At 42.4% G+C, this 12594-nt stretch overlaps 1 protein-coding gene across 4 annotated transcripts in view; it reads right to left on the bottom strand.

The window, feature by feature from the left end:
* The window catches only part of fbxo41 (F-box protein 41), a 519821-nt gene that overhangs the window by 273842 nt on the left and 233385 nt on the right, over window positions 1-12594 (bottom strand). The window lies entirely within an intron of this gene.

Below are 12594 nucleotides of genomic sequence, written 5' to 3'. Positions count from 1 at the left end.
CTGTTAGTACACAAACAGAGATAGTGTGTATAACCATAACCATAAAACAATTACAGCACGGAAACAGGCCATCTCGGCCCTTCTAGTCCGTGCCGAACACTTACTCTCACCTAGTCCCACCTACCTGCACTCAGCCCATAACCCTCCATTCCTTTCCTGTCCGTATACCTATCCAATATTTTTTTAAATGACAAAATCGACCCTGCCTCTACCACTTCTACTGGCAGCTCGTTCCACACAGCTACTACTCTCTGAGTAAAGAAATTCACCCTCATATTACCCTTAAACTTTTGCCCCCTAAGTCTCAACTCATGTCCTCTTGTTTGAATCTCCCCTACTCTCAATGGAAAAAGCCTATCCAAGTCAACTCTATCTATCCCCCTCATAATTTTAAATACCTCTATCAAGGCCCCCTCAATCTTCTACGCTCTAAAGAATAAAGACCATAAGACAAAGAAGCAGAAATCGGCCATTCGGCCCATCAAGTCTGCTCCACCATTTCATCATGAGCTGATCCAATCTCCCCTTTAGTCCCATTCCCCCGCCTTCTCACCATAACCTTTGATGCCCTGACTATTCAGATACCTATCAATCTCTGCCTTAAATACACCCAATGACTTGGCCTCCACTGCCGCCCGTGGCAACAAATTCCACAGATTCACCACCCTCTGGCTAAAAATTTTTTTTCGCATGTCTGTTCTGAATAGGTGCCCTGCAATCATCAAGTCATGTCCTCTCGTACTAGACTCCCCCACCATGGGAAATAACTTTGCCATGTCCACTCTGTCCATGCCTTTCAACATTCGAAATCTTTCCCCCTCATTCTTCTAAACTCCAAGGAGTACAGTCCAAGCGGTCAAACATTCCTCATATGTTAACCCCCTCATTCCCAGAATCATTCTAGTGAATGTTCTCTGAACCTTCTCCAATGTCAGCACATCCTTTCTTAAATAAGGAGCCCAAAACTGCATCAAGACCTAACTTATTCAACCTTTCTCTGTAACTTAGGTGCTGAAATCCAGGTAACATTTTAGTAAATCTCCTCTGTACTCTCTCTAGTTTGTTGACATATTTCCTATAATTCGGTGACCAGAACTATACACAATACTCCAAATTTGGCCGCACCAATGCCTTGTACAATTTTAACATTACATCCCAATTCTTATACTCAATGCTCTGATTTATAAGGGCCAACATATCAAAAGCTTTCTTCACCACCTTATCCACATGAGATTCCACCTTTAGGGAACTATGCACCATTATTCCTAGATCACTCTGTTCTACTGCATTCCTCAATGCCCTGCCATTTACCATGTATGTCCTATTTTGATTAGTCCTACCAAAACATAGCACCTCACACTTATCTGCTTCAAACTCCATCTGCCATCTTTCAGCCCACTCTTTTAACTGGCCTAAAGTGTAGTGAGACTGTCCAGAAGGACAGACAGATGACAGGGCAAAACTCCAATCAATACAATGAGTTGCAGAGAAAATTGAAAAGTGGGATAACTACAGGACTGAAGGTGTTAGATTTGAATGCACGGAGTATATGAAATAAGGTAGGAAGATTTTTGCATAGTAGGGGAATTAAGAGTTATGGGGAAAAGGCAGGTAGGTGGAGATTAGACCATGTTCAGATCAGCCATGGTCTTACTGAATGGTGGAGCAGGCTCGACAGGCCAGGAGGCCTAATCCTGATCCTATTTAGTGTGTATGTTCCTATAGGCCAGTTAGTCTGACCTCAGTGGTTTGGAAGATGTTGGAGTCTATTGTTAAGGATGTGGTTTTGGGGTACTTGGGAGACTCGTGACAAAGTAGACTGCGGTCAGCATGGATTCCACAAAGGAAATTCTTGCCTGACCAATCTGTTAGAATTCTTTGAGGAAATGCCACACAGTATGGACAAAGGCAAATTGGTAGCTGTTGTGTACTTGCATTTTTGGAAGGCCTTTGACAAGGTGCCACACATGAGGATGCTTAGCAAGCTATGAGCCCATGGTATTATAGGGAAGGGTCTAGCATGTTTAAAGTAGTGGCTGATGGCAGGAGGCAAAGAGTGGGAATAAAGCTGCCAGTGACGAGTGGTGGTCCACAGGGGTCTGTGCTGGGAATGTTTCTTTTTACCTTATATGTCAATGACTTGGTTAACGGATTTGAAGGCTTTGCTGTAAAATTTGCAGATCATAAAAAGATAAGTGGAGAGGTAAGTAGTTTTGAGGAAGTACAGAAGCTATAGAAGACTAAGACAGATGAGGTGAATGGGCAAAAAATGGCAGATGGAATATAGTGTTGAATAGTGTATGGTCATGCACTTACATTGACCATTAAGACCATACGACACAGGAGCAGAATTAGGCCATCTGGCCCATTAAGTCTGCTCCACCATTCAATCATGGCTGATCCTTTTTTCTATCTCCTCCTCAACCCCAGTTCCCGGCCTTCTCCCCGTAACCTTTGATGCCACGTCCAATCAAGAACCAATCGAACTTTGCCTTAACTACCTGGGTTCCACAGCTGCATGTGGCAACAAACTTCACAAATTCACCACCCTTTGGCTGAAGAAATTTCTCTGCATCTCTGTTTTGAAAGAGTGCCCCTTTATCCTGAGGCTGTGCCGCCTTGTCCTAGACTCTCCCAACATGGGAAACATCCTTTTCACATCTAATCTGTCTAGGTCTTTCAACATTCTAAAGGTTTAATTGAGAACACCTCTCATCCTTCTGAATTCAGGAGCGCAGAACAGTTCACAATACTCAAGGTGAGGTCTCACCAGTGCCTTATAAAGCCTCAGCATCACATCCCTGTTCTTCTATTCTAGACCTCTTGAAATGAATGCTAACATGGCATTTGTCTTCCTCACCGCGTACTCAGCTTGCAAGTTAACCTTCAGGATGTTCTGCACAAGGACTCCCAAGTCCCTCTGCATCTCAGATTCCTGTATTTTCTTCTCATTTAGAAAATATTCCGCACATTTATTTCCACTACCAAAGTGCATGACCATGTATTTCCCAACATTGTATTTCATTTGCCACTTACTTGCCCATTCTCCTAATTGGTCTGAGTCCTTCTGCATCCTACCTGTTTCCTCAACGATACCTGACCCTCCACCAATCCTTGTGTCATCAGCAACTTGGCAACAAAGCCATCTATTCCATCATCCAAATCATTAATATACAGCATAAAAAAATAGTCCCAACACCAACCCCTGTGGAACACTAGTCTCTGGCAGCAACCAAAACATGATCTTTTTATTCCCACTCGCTGCCTCCTACCAATCAGCCAATGCTCTAACCATGTCAGTAACTTTCCTGTAACACCATGGGCTCTTAACTTGGTAAGCAGCCTCATGTGTGACACGTTGGCAAAAGCCTTCTGCAAGTCCACATACACAACATTCACTGCATCCCCTTTATCTATCCTACTTGTAATTCCTCAAAGAATTCCAACATGTTCGTCAGGCAGGATTTTCCCTGAAAGAAACAATGCTGACTTTGTACTATCTTGTCCTGTGCCACAAAGTACTCCATCACCTCAACCTTAACAATTGACACTAACATCTTCTCAACCATTGAGGTCAGGCTAACTGGTCTATAATTTCTGTTCTGCTGCCTTCCACCTTTCATATAGAGTGGGGTAACATTTGCAATTTTAGAAACATAGAGACATAGAAAACCTACAGTACACAAAATTGTGCCGAATTTGTTCATAGCTTAGAAATTACCTAGGGTTGCTCATAGCCCTCTATTTTTCTGAGCTCCACGCACCTGTCCAGAAGTCTCTTAAAAGACCCTATCATATTTGCCTCCATCACTGTCACCGGTAGCCCATTCTACGCACTCATCAACCTCTGCGTAAAAAAACTTACCCCTGACATCTCCTCTGTACCTACTTCCAAGTACCTTAAAGCTGTGTCTTCTCATGCTAGCCATTTCAGCCCTGGGAAAAAGCCTCTGATTATTCACAAGATCAATGCCCTTCATCATCTTATATACCTCTATCAGGTCACCTCTCATCCTTTGTCATTCCAAGGAAAAAAGGCTGAGTTCACTCAACCTATTCTCATAAGGCATGCTCCCCAATCCAGGCAACATCCTTGTAAATTTCCTCTACACCTTTTCTATAGTTTCCATATCCTTCCTATAGTGAGGCAACCAGAACTGAGCACAGTACCCCAAGGGAGGTCTGACCAGGGTCCTATATAGCTGCAACATTACCTCTCAGATCCTGAGCTCAATCACACAATTGATGAAAGCCAATCCACCGTATGCTTTTTTAACCACAGAGTCAACCTGTGCAGCAGCTTTGAGTGTCCTATGGACTCAGCCCCCAAGATCCCTCTGATTCTCCACACTGCCAAGAGTCTTACTATTAATACTATATTCTGCCATCATATTTGACGTACCAAAATGAACCACCTCACACTTATCTGGGTTGAACTCCATTTGCCACTCCTCAGCCCAGTTTTGCATCCTGTCGATGTCCTGCTGTAATCTCTGACAGCCCTCCACACTATCCACAGCACCTCCAAGCTTTGAGTCATCAGCAAATTTACTAACCTATCCCTCCACTTCCTCATCCAGGTCATTAATAAAAATCACAAAGAGAAGAGGTCCCAGAACAGATCCCTGAGACACACCACTGGTCACCAACCTCCATGAAGAATATGACCCATCTACAACTACTCTTCGCCTTCTGTGTGCAAGCCAATTTTGGATCTACAAAGCAAGTTCCCCTGGATCCCATGCCTCCTTATTTTCTGAATAAGCTCTGCATGGGGTACCTTATCAAAGAGGTAGCCAGAGGCTCAGCAGTCTCCTCCCTGCCTCCTACAACAGCCTGAGGTATATCTTGTCCGGTCCCGGTGACTTATCCAACTTGATGATTTCCAAAAGCTACAACACATTCACCTTCTTAACGTCTATATACTCAAGCTTTTCAGTCCGCTGTAAGTCATCCCTACAATCGCCAAGGCCCTTTTCCATAGTGAATACTGAAGAAAATATTCATTACCTCTGCTACCTCCTCCAGTTCCATACACAATTTTCCACTGTCACACTTGATTGGTCCTATTCTAGAAACATAGAAAATAGGTGCAGGAGTAGGCCATTCAGCCCTTTGAGCCTGCACTGAAATTCAGTATGATCATGGCTGATCATCCAACTCAGAACCCTGTACCTGCTTTCTCTCCATACCCCTTGATCCCTTTAGCCCCAAGGGCCATACTAACTTCCTCTTAAATATAGTCAATGAATGGCCTCAACTGTTTCCTGTAGCAGAGAATCCCAAAGATTCACCACTCTCTGTGTGAAGAAGTTTTTCCTCATCTTGGTCCTAAAAGGCTTCCCCTTTATCCTTAAACTGTGACCCCTCGTTCTGGACTTCCCAACATCGGAAACAATCTTACTGCATCTAGCCTGTCCAATCCCTTTAGAATTTTATGTTTCAACAAGATCCCCTCTCAATCTTCTAAATTCCAGTGAGTATAAGCCTAGTCGATCCAGTCTTTCTTCATATGAAAGTCCTGCCATCCCAGGAATCAATCTGGTGAACCTTCTCTGTACTCCCTCTATGGCAAGAATGTCTTTCCTCAGATTAGGGAACCAAAACTGCACAGAATATTCTAGGTGCAGTCTCACCAAGGTCTTGTACAACTTCAGTAGAACCTCCCTGCTCCTGCACTCAAATCTTTTTGCTATGAATACCAAAATACCATTTGCCTTTTTCACCGCCTGCTGTACCTGCATGCCCACCTTCAATGACTGGTGTACAATGACACCCAGGTCTCGTTGCACCTCCCCATTTCCTAATCGGTCACCGTTCAGATAATAATCTGTTTTCCTGTTCTTGCAACCAAAGTGGATAACCTCACATTTATCCACATTAAATTGCATCTGCCATGAATTTGCCTACTCACCTAACCTATCCAAGTCACCCTGCATCCTCTTAGCATCCTCCTCACAGCTAACACCGCCGCCCAGCTTCGTATCATCCGCAAACTTGGAGATGCTGCATTTAATTCCCTCGTCTAAATCATTAATATATATTGTAAACAACTGGGGTCCCAGCACTGAGCCTTGCGGTACCCCACTAGTCACTGCCTGCCATTCTGAAAAGGTCCCGTTTACTCCCACTCTTTGCTTCCTGTCTGCCAACCAATTCTCTATCCACATCAATACCATACCCCCAATACTGTGTGCTTTAAGTTTGCACACTAATCTCCTGTGTGGGACCTTGTCAAAAGCCTTTTGAAAATCTAAATATACCACATCCACTGGCTCTCCCCTATCCACTCTACTAGTTACATCTTCAAAAAATTCTATAAGATTCGTCAGACATGATTTTCCTTTCACAAATCCATGCTGACTTTTTCCGATGATTTCACCTCTTTCCAAATGTGCTGTTATCACATCTTTGATAACCAACTCTAGCATTTTCCCCACCACTGATGTCTCACGTCTTATCCTCTTGTTCTTCACATACTTGTAGAATGTCTTGGGGTTTTCCTTAATTCTGCTCGCCAAGGACTTCTTATGGCCCCTTCTGGCTCTCCTAATTTCATTCTTCAGCTACTTTCCGCTTGCCTTTTTATTTCTGAGTCTGTTATTACCTAGTTTATTGAACCTTTCATAACCTTTACTTATCTGCTTGACTAGATTTTCAACAACCTTTATACACCATGGTTCCGTATCCTAACATCCTTTCCCTGTCTCATTGGAACATACCTATGCAGAATGCCATGCAAATATCCCCTAAACATTTGCACATTTCTGATATACATTTCCCTGAGAACATCTGTTCCCAATTTATTCTTCCAAGTTTCTGCCTGATAGCTTCATATTTCTCCTTACTCCAATCAAACATTTCCCTAACTTGTCTATTCCTACCCCTCTCCAATGCTATGGTAAAGGTGATAGAATTGTGATCACTATCTTCAAAATGCTCTCCCACTGAGAGTCCTGACACCTGACCAGGTTCATTTCCCAATACAGCCTCTCCTCTTGTAGGCTTATCTACATACTCTGAAAGAAACACACCTAACAAACTGCAATCCATCTAAACCCTTTGCTCTAGGGAGATGCCTATCAATATTGGGGAATTTAAAATTCTCCATCATGACAACCCTGTTATTATTGCAGTATTCCAGAATCTGTCTCCCTATCTGCTTCTCGATGTCACTGTTACTATTGGGACATTTTCCAGTCATCTAGCACCATGCCAGAGTCCAATGATTCTTGAAAGATCATTCCCCATGCCTCCACAATCTCTAACATTACCTCTTTCAGAACCCTAGGTTGCAGCTCCTCTGCTCTGGGTGACGTATGTATCTTTAGGTCTTTCAGCTTTTTGAGCACCTTCTCTCTTGTAGCTGCACCCACTTCTCTTCCTTCAAACACTACAACATCAGGCATACCGCTAGTGTCTTCCACAGTGAAGACTGACTCAAAATACTTAGTTTAGCAGCCATCTCTTTGTCCCCTGTTATTACTTCTCCTGCCTCATTTTCTGGTGGTGTTATATCCACTCCCATTTCTCTTTTATTTTTAACATACTTGAAAAAACTTTTACTACCCACTTTGATATTATTAGGAAAGATGTCAACAAACTAGAGAGAGTACAGAGAAGATTTATTAGAATGTTACCTGGGTTTCAGCACCTAAGTTACAGGGAAAGGTTGAACAAGTTAGGTCTTTATTCTTTGGAGCGTAGAAGGTTGAGGTATTTAAAATTATGAGGGGGATAGATAGAGTTGACATGGATAGGCTTTTTCCATTGAGAGTAGGGGAGATTCAAACAAGAGGACATGAGTTGAGAGTTAGGGGGCAAAAGTTTAAGGGTAACATGAGGGGGAATTTCTTTACTCAGAGGGTGGTAGCTGTATGGAATGATCTTTCAGTAGAAATGGTAGAGGCAGGTTCGGTATTGTCATTTAAAGTAAAATTGGATAGGTATATGGACAGGAAAGGAATGGCGGGTTATGGGCTGAGTGCGGGTCAGTGGGACTAGGTGAGAGTAAGCGTTCGGCATAGACTAGAAGGGCCGAGATGGCCTGTTTTCGTGCTGTAATTGTTATATGGTTATATTTACTAGCTTGCTTTCATATTTCAGCTTTTCCCTTCTAATGATTTTTTAGTTGCTCTCTGTAGGTTTTTAAAAACTTCCCAATCCTCTATCTTCCCACTAATATTTGCTTTGTTATATGTCCTTTCTTTTGCTTTTGCAATAACTTTGACTTTCCTTGTCAGCCACAGTTGTAGTATTTTACCATCTGAGTATTTATTCAGTTTTGGAATACACGTGTCCTGCACGTTCCTCATTCTTCCCGAAAACGCAAGCCATTCAACGGTAGATTATGTAAATGGAGAGAAATTTTGAAAATCTGAGGCACGAATGGATTTTGTAGTCCTTGTGCAGGATCCCCTGAAGGTTGACTTGCAGGTTAAGTCTGTGATGAGGAAGGCAAATATATTCATTTCAAGAGGACTACAATATAAATGTAAAGATGTAATGTTGAGGCTTTATGAAGCACTGGTGAAGCCTCACTTGGAATATTGTGAGCAGTTTGAGGCACCTTACCTTAGAAAGAATGTGTTGACATGTGAAAGGGTTCAAAGGAAGTTCACAAAAATTATTCTAAGATTAAATGACTTGTCATATGAAGAGCATTGGATTGCTTTGGGCCTGTATTCAGTAGAATTCAGAACAATAAGAGGTGACCTCATTGAAGCCTACCACATGGTGAAAGGCCTGGATACAGTGGATGTGGAAGGGATGCTTCCTGTCATGGAAAAGTCTAAGACCAAGGTATATTCAGCCTCAGAATAGAGGGGCAACCTATTAGAAGGGAGATGAAGGAGAATTTCTTTAGCCAGAGAGTGATGATTCTGAAATTCTTTGCCACAGGCAGCTGTGGAGGCCAAATCCTTATACATATTTAAGGCAGAGGTTAATAGACTCTTGAAGGGATACAGGGAGAAGGTAGGAGATTACGGCTAAAATGAAAATTGGATTAGTCATGGTGAAATGGCAGAGCAGAGTCGATGGGCCAAATGACCTAATTCTGCTCCTATGTCTTATGGTCTTATGGTATGAGGGGATACTTAATTGAAATTTATAGAACTGAAAGGCCTTGATAGAGTGGATGTGCAGAGGATGTTTCCTATGGTGGGAGAGTCTAAGACCAGAGGACACAGCCTCAGAATAAAGGAGAGTCCTTTTCGAAGCGATGAGGAGGAATTTCTTTAGCCAGAGAGTGGTTAATCTATGGAATTTGTTTTCATAGGTGGCTGTGAAGGTCAAGTTTTTACTTATATTTAAGGCAGTGGTTGGTACTGCCTATAAATGACTCCTATATCTTATAGTCTAATGATTTTATGGATTATCTTATTTTCTGTTCTGTATTTTTATATGACTCTATGGCTGGAAAATTGTAAATGTCACTCCACTTTTCAAGAATAGAGAGAGGCAGAAGAAAGGAAATTGTAGGCAGTTAGTCTAACTTCAGTGGTTGGGAAGAGGCTGGATGAGGTTTTGTGATACTTGGAGGCACATGATAAATGGGCCAAAGTCAGCTTGGTTTTTAAGAGAAAATAATGCCTGACAAACCTGGTAGAATTCTTTGAGGAAATAACAAGCAGGATAGACAAAGGGGAATCAATGGAAGTTGTGTACTTGGATTTTCAAAAGGACTTTGACAAGCTGCCTCACTTGAGGCTGATTAGCAAGATAGGTACCATGGTATTACAGGAAAGATACTATCATGGATAAAGCAGTGGCTAAATGGAAAGAGGCAATGAGTGGGAATAAAGTGAGCCTTTTCTGATTGGCTGCCAGTGACTAGTGTTGTTCCGCAGGGTTCGGTGTTGGGGCCGGTTCTTTTTATGTTGTCAATGATCTCAATGATGGAATTGATGTCTTTGTGGCCAAGTTTGCAGATGATATGAAGATAGATGGAAAGGCAGGCAGTGTTGATGACTCTGGGCCTGTACTCATTAGAAGTTAATAGAATGGGGATGGGATGTTATTGAAGCCTATCAAATGTTGGATTGAGAGGATATTTCCTCTGGTGGGGGGACTAGGACCAGAGGCAACAGAATAGAGGGATGTCCATTTAGAACTGAGATGAAATGGAATTTCTTTAGCCAGAGGGTGGCGAACCTGTAGAATGTGTAGCCTCAGGCAGCTGTAGAGACCTGGTCATTGAGAGTATTTAAGCAAGAGGTCGATAGGTTGTTGATAAGCCAAGGTATGAAATGTTACAGGGAGATAGAATACAGAGAAGATTTACTAGAATGTTACCTGGGTTTCAGCACCTAAGTTACAGGGAACGGTTGAACAAGTTAGGTCTTTATTCTTTGGAGCATAGAAGGTTGAGGGGGGGACTTGACAGAGGTTTTTAAAATTATGAGGGGGATAGATAGAGTTGACATGGATAGGCTTTTTCCATTGAGAGTAGGGGAGATTCAAACAAGAGGACATGAGTTGAGAGTTAAGGGGCAAAAGTTTAAGGGTAACACGAGGGGTAATTTCTTTACTCAGAGAGTGGTAGCTGTGTGGAACGAGCTTCCAGTAGAAGTGGTAGAGGCAGGTTTGGTATTGTCACTTAAAGTAAAATTGGATAGGTATATGGACAGGAAAGGAATGAAGGGTTATGGGCTGAGTGCGGGTCAGTGGGACTAGGTGAGAGTAAGCATTCGGCACGGACTAGAAGGGCCCAGATGGCCTGTTTCCGTGCTGTAATTGTTATATGGTTATAGCAGGAGTAAGGGGTTGAGGGGGAAATGGATCAGTCGTGATTAAATGGTAGGGTACACTTTGGTAGGGCCAAATGGTCTGATTCAGCCCCAATGTCTTATGGTCTATGTACTAAGGTACAGTGAAATCCTTGTCTTGCATCCTGTTCATACAAATCAGTTCATTACAGAGTGGAGTGAGGCAGTAAAAGGTAGGACAATAACATAATGCTGATACATTAGCCTGTACACAAGATTGGGAAATACAATATGGAGAGTAAGGTGTTTCCCATACAACAGGCTTTCCCTCTCCATACAGCTGATGAATCTAAAGGAACTGCATTAGGTACCAGAGGCCTCACAAGAGTTCCCAGTCAGCTTTGAACTGTACTGAGGGCTGCCTTAGTGTAATAGTCACTGAGGAAGTACAGTGCATTAGGGTTGCCATGTAGTGCAAAGGCTGCTTTGGTATTTGTAGGCAGATGGGTGTGAGAAATGGGTTTATTTTGCTGTTGCTTTGTTGTTTGTCGTTTTCTGTTTGTTGTGTTCTGTGCTCTGTTAAGCATTGTGGACATACTATGTTGGAGGCAGAATGTGTGGTAATACTTGTGGGCTGTTCCCAGCGAACCCTTAGGTTGTGTTGGTTGTTAATCCAAACACCACATTTCACTGTACATATGTTTCAATGGGCATGTGATGAATTAATCTGAACTCATTATGTTTTAAGACAGGTATAAATCAGGACAAAGTTAGATATTACAGGAAGATACTCAGTTGGGAGGGGGCAAATTACAACAGGACAAGACAGGAGCTGAGTTACATTGATTGGGAGCAGCTGCTGTTAGATGTGTCCACATATAACATGTTTAAAGTCCAGATGATCAGAGTATAGGATTGGCAACTTCTAGTGAGAATCAAGGACACGAACATGGTATGGGGACCATGTAAGACATGAAAGGCACTACTTTTAGTCAGGAAGGAAAAGGAAGCATTCATAAGTTTTAAGATGCTAAAATCTGACTGGGTCCTTGTGAAGTAGAAAGGTAGCAGGAAAGTGCTCAAGCAGGCAATTAGACAGGGGGGAGGTGGAGGAATGGGAACCAGTATGATAGAGCTACAGATGAACCAGCAGGTTTACAACTAGATGATGGATGTAACATGATTGTAAGGAAGGACAAGCCAATGACTGGGTAACAATGCACACAGAGCAACAAGTTGAATTGTACCATTAAGGCAAAATTCAAAAGGGTGAATAATGCAGGACTGAAGGTGCTGAATTTAAATGCGTGTAGCATTTGGAATAAGGTGGAGAAACTCGTGGCGCAATTAGAGATTGGTTGGTATGACATTGTGGGCATCACTGAGTCATGGCTGAAAGAAGGCCATAGTTGGCAGCTTAACATCAAAGGATAAACTTTGTATCAAAAGGATGGGCATAGGCCGTGTTGTAGCTCTGTTGGTAAGAGATGAAATTATATCTTTAGAAAGAAGTGACACAGGGCTAGAGAATGTTGAATCTTTGTGGATGGAGTTAAGAAACTGCAAGGGTAGAAAAACCTTCATGGGAATCATATATAGATCGCCAAATAGTAGCCAAGATGTGGGGTTGAAATTGTAAAGGGAGCTGCAAAAGGCATGTGACAAAGGTTAAGATACAATTGTGATGGAGATCTTCAATATGCAAGAGGTTTGGGGAAAATGAGGTTGGTGTTGGATCACAAGAGAGGAAATTTGTTGAATGCCTACAGATTGCTTTTTAGAGCAGATTGTGCTTGAGCCTACTCGGGGAAAGACTATCTTAGATTGGGTGTTGCGTAATAATCCAGATCTCATTAGAGAGCTTAATGTAAAGGAACCTTTAGGA

This window comes from Hypanus sabinus, chromosome 3 (genome assembly GCF_030144855.1).
Source record: "Hypanus sabinus isolate sHypSab1 chromosome 3, sHypSab1.hap1, whole genome shotgun sequence".
Classification (NCBI taxonomy): Eukaryota; Metazoa; Chordata; class Chondrichthyes; order Myliobatiformes; family Dasyatidae; genus Hypanus; species Hypanus sabinus.
Note: the sequence above shows the minus strand (reverse complement) of the source record. Positions and strands in the feature narration are given on the sequence as shown.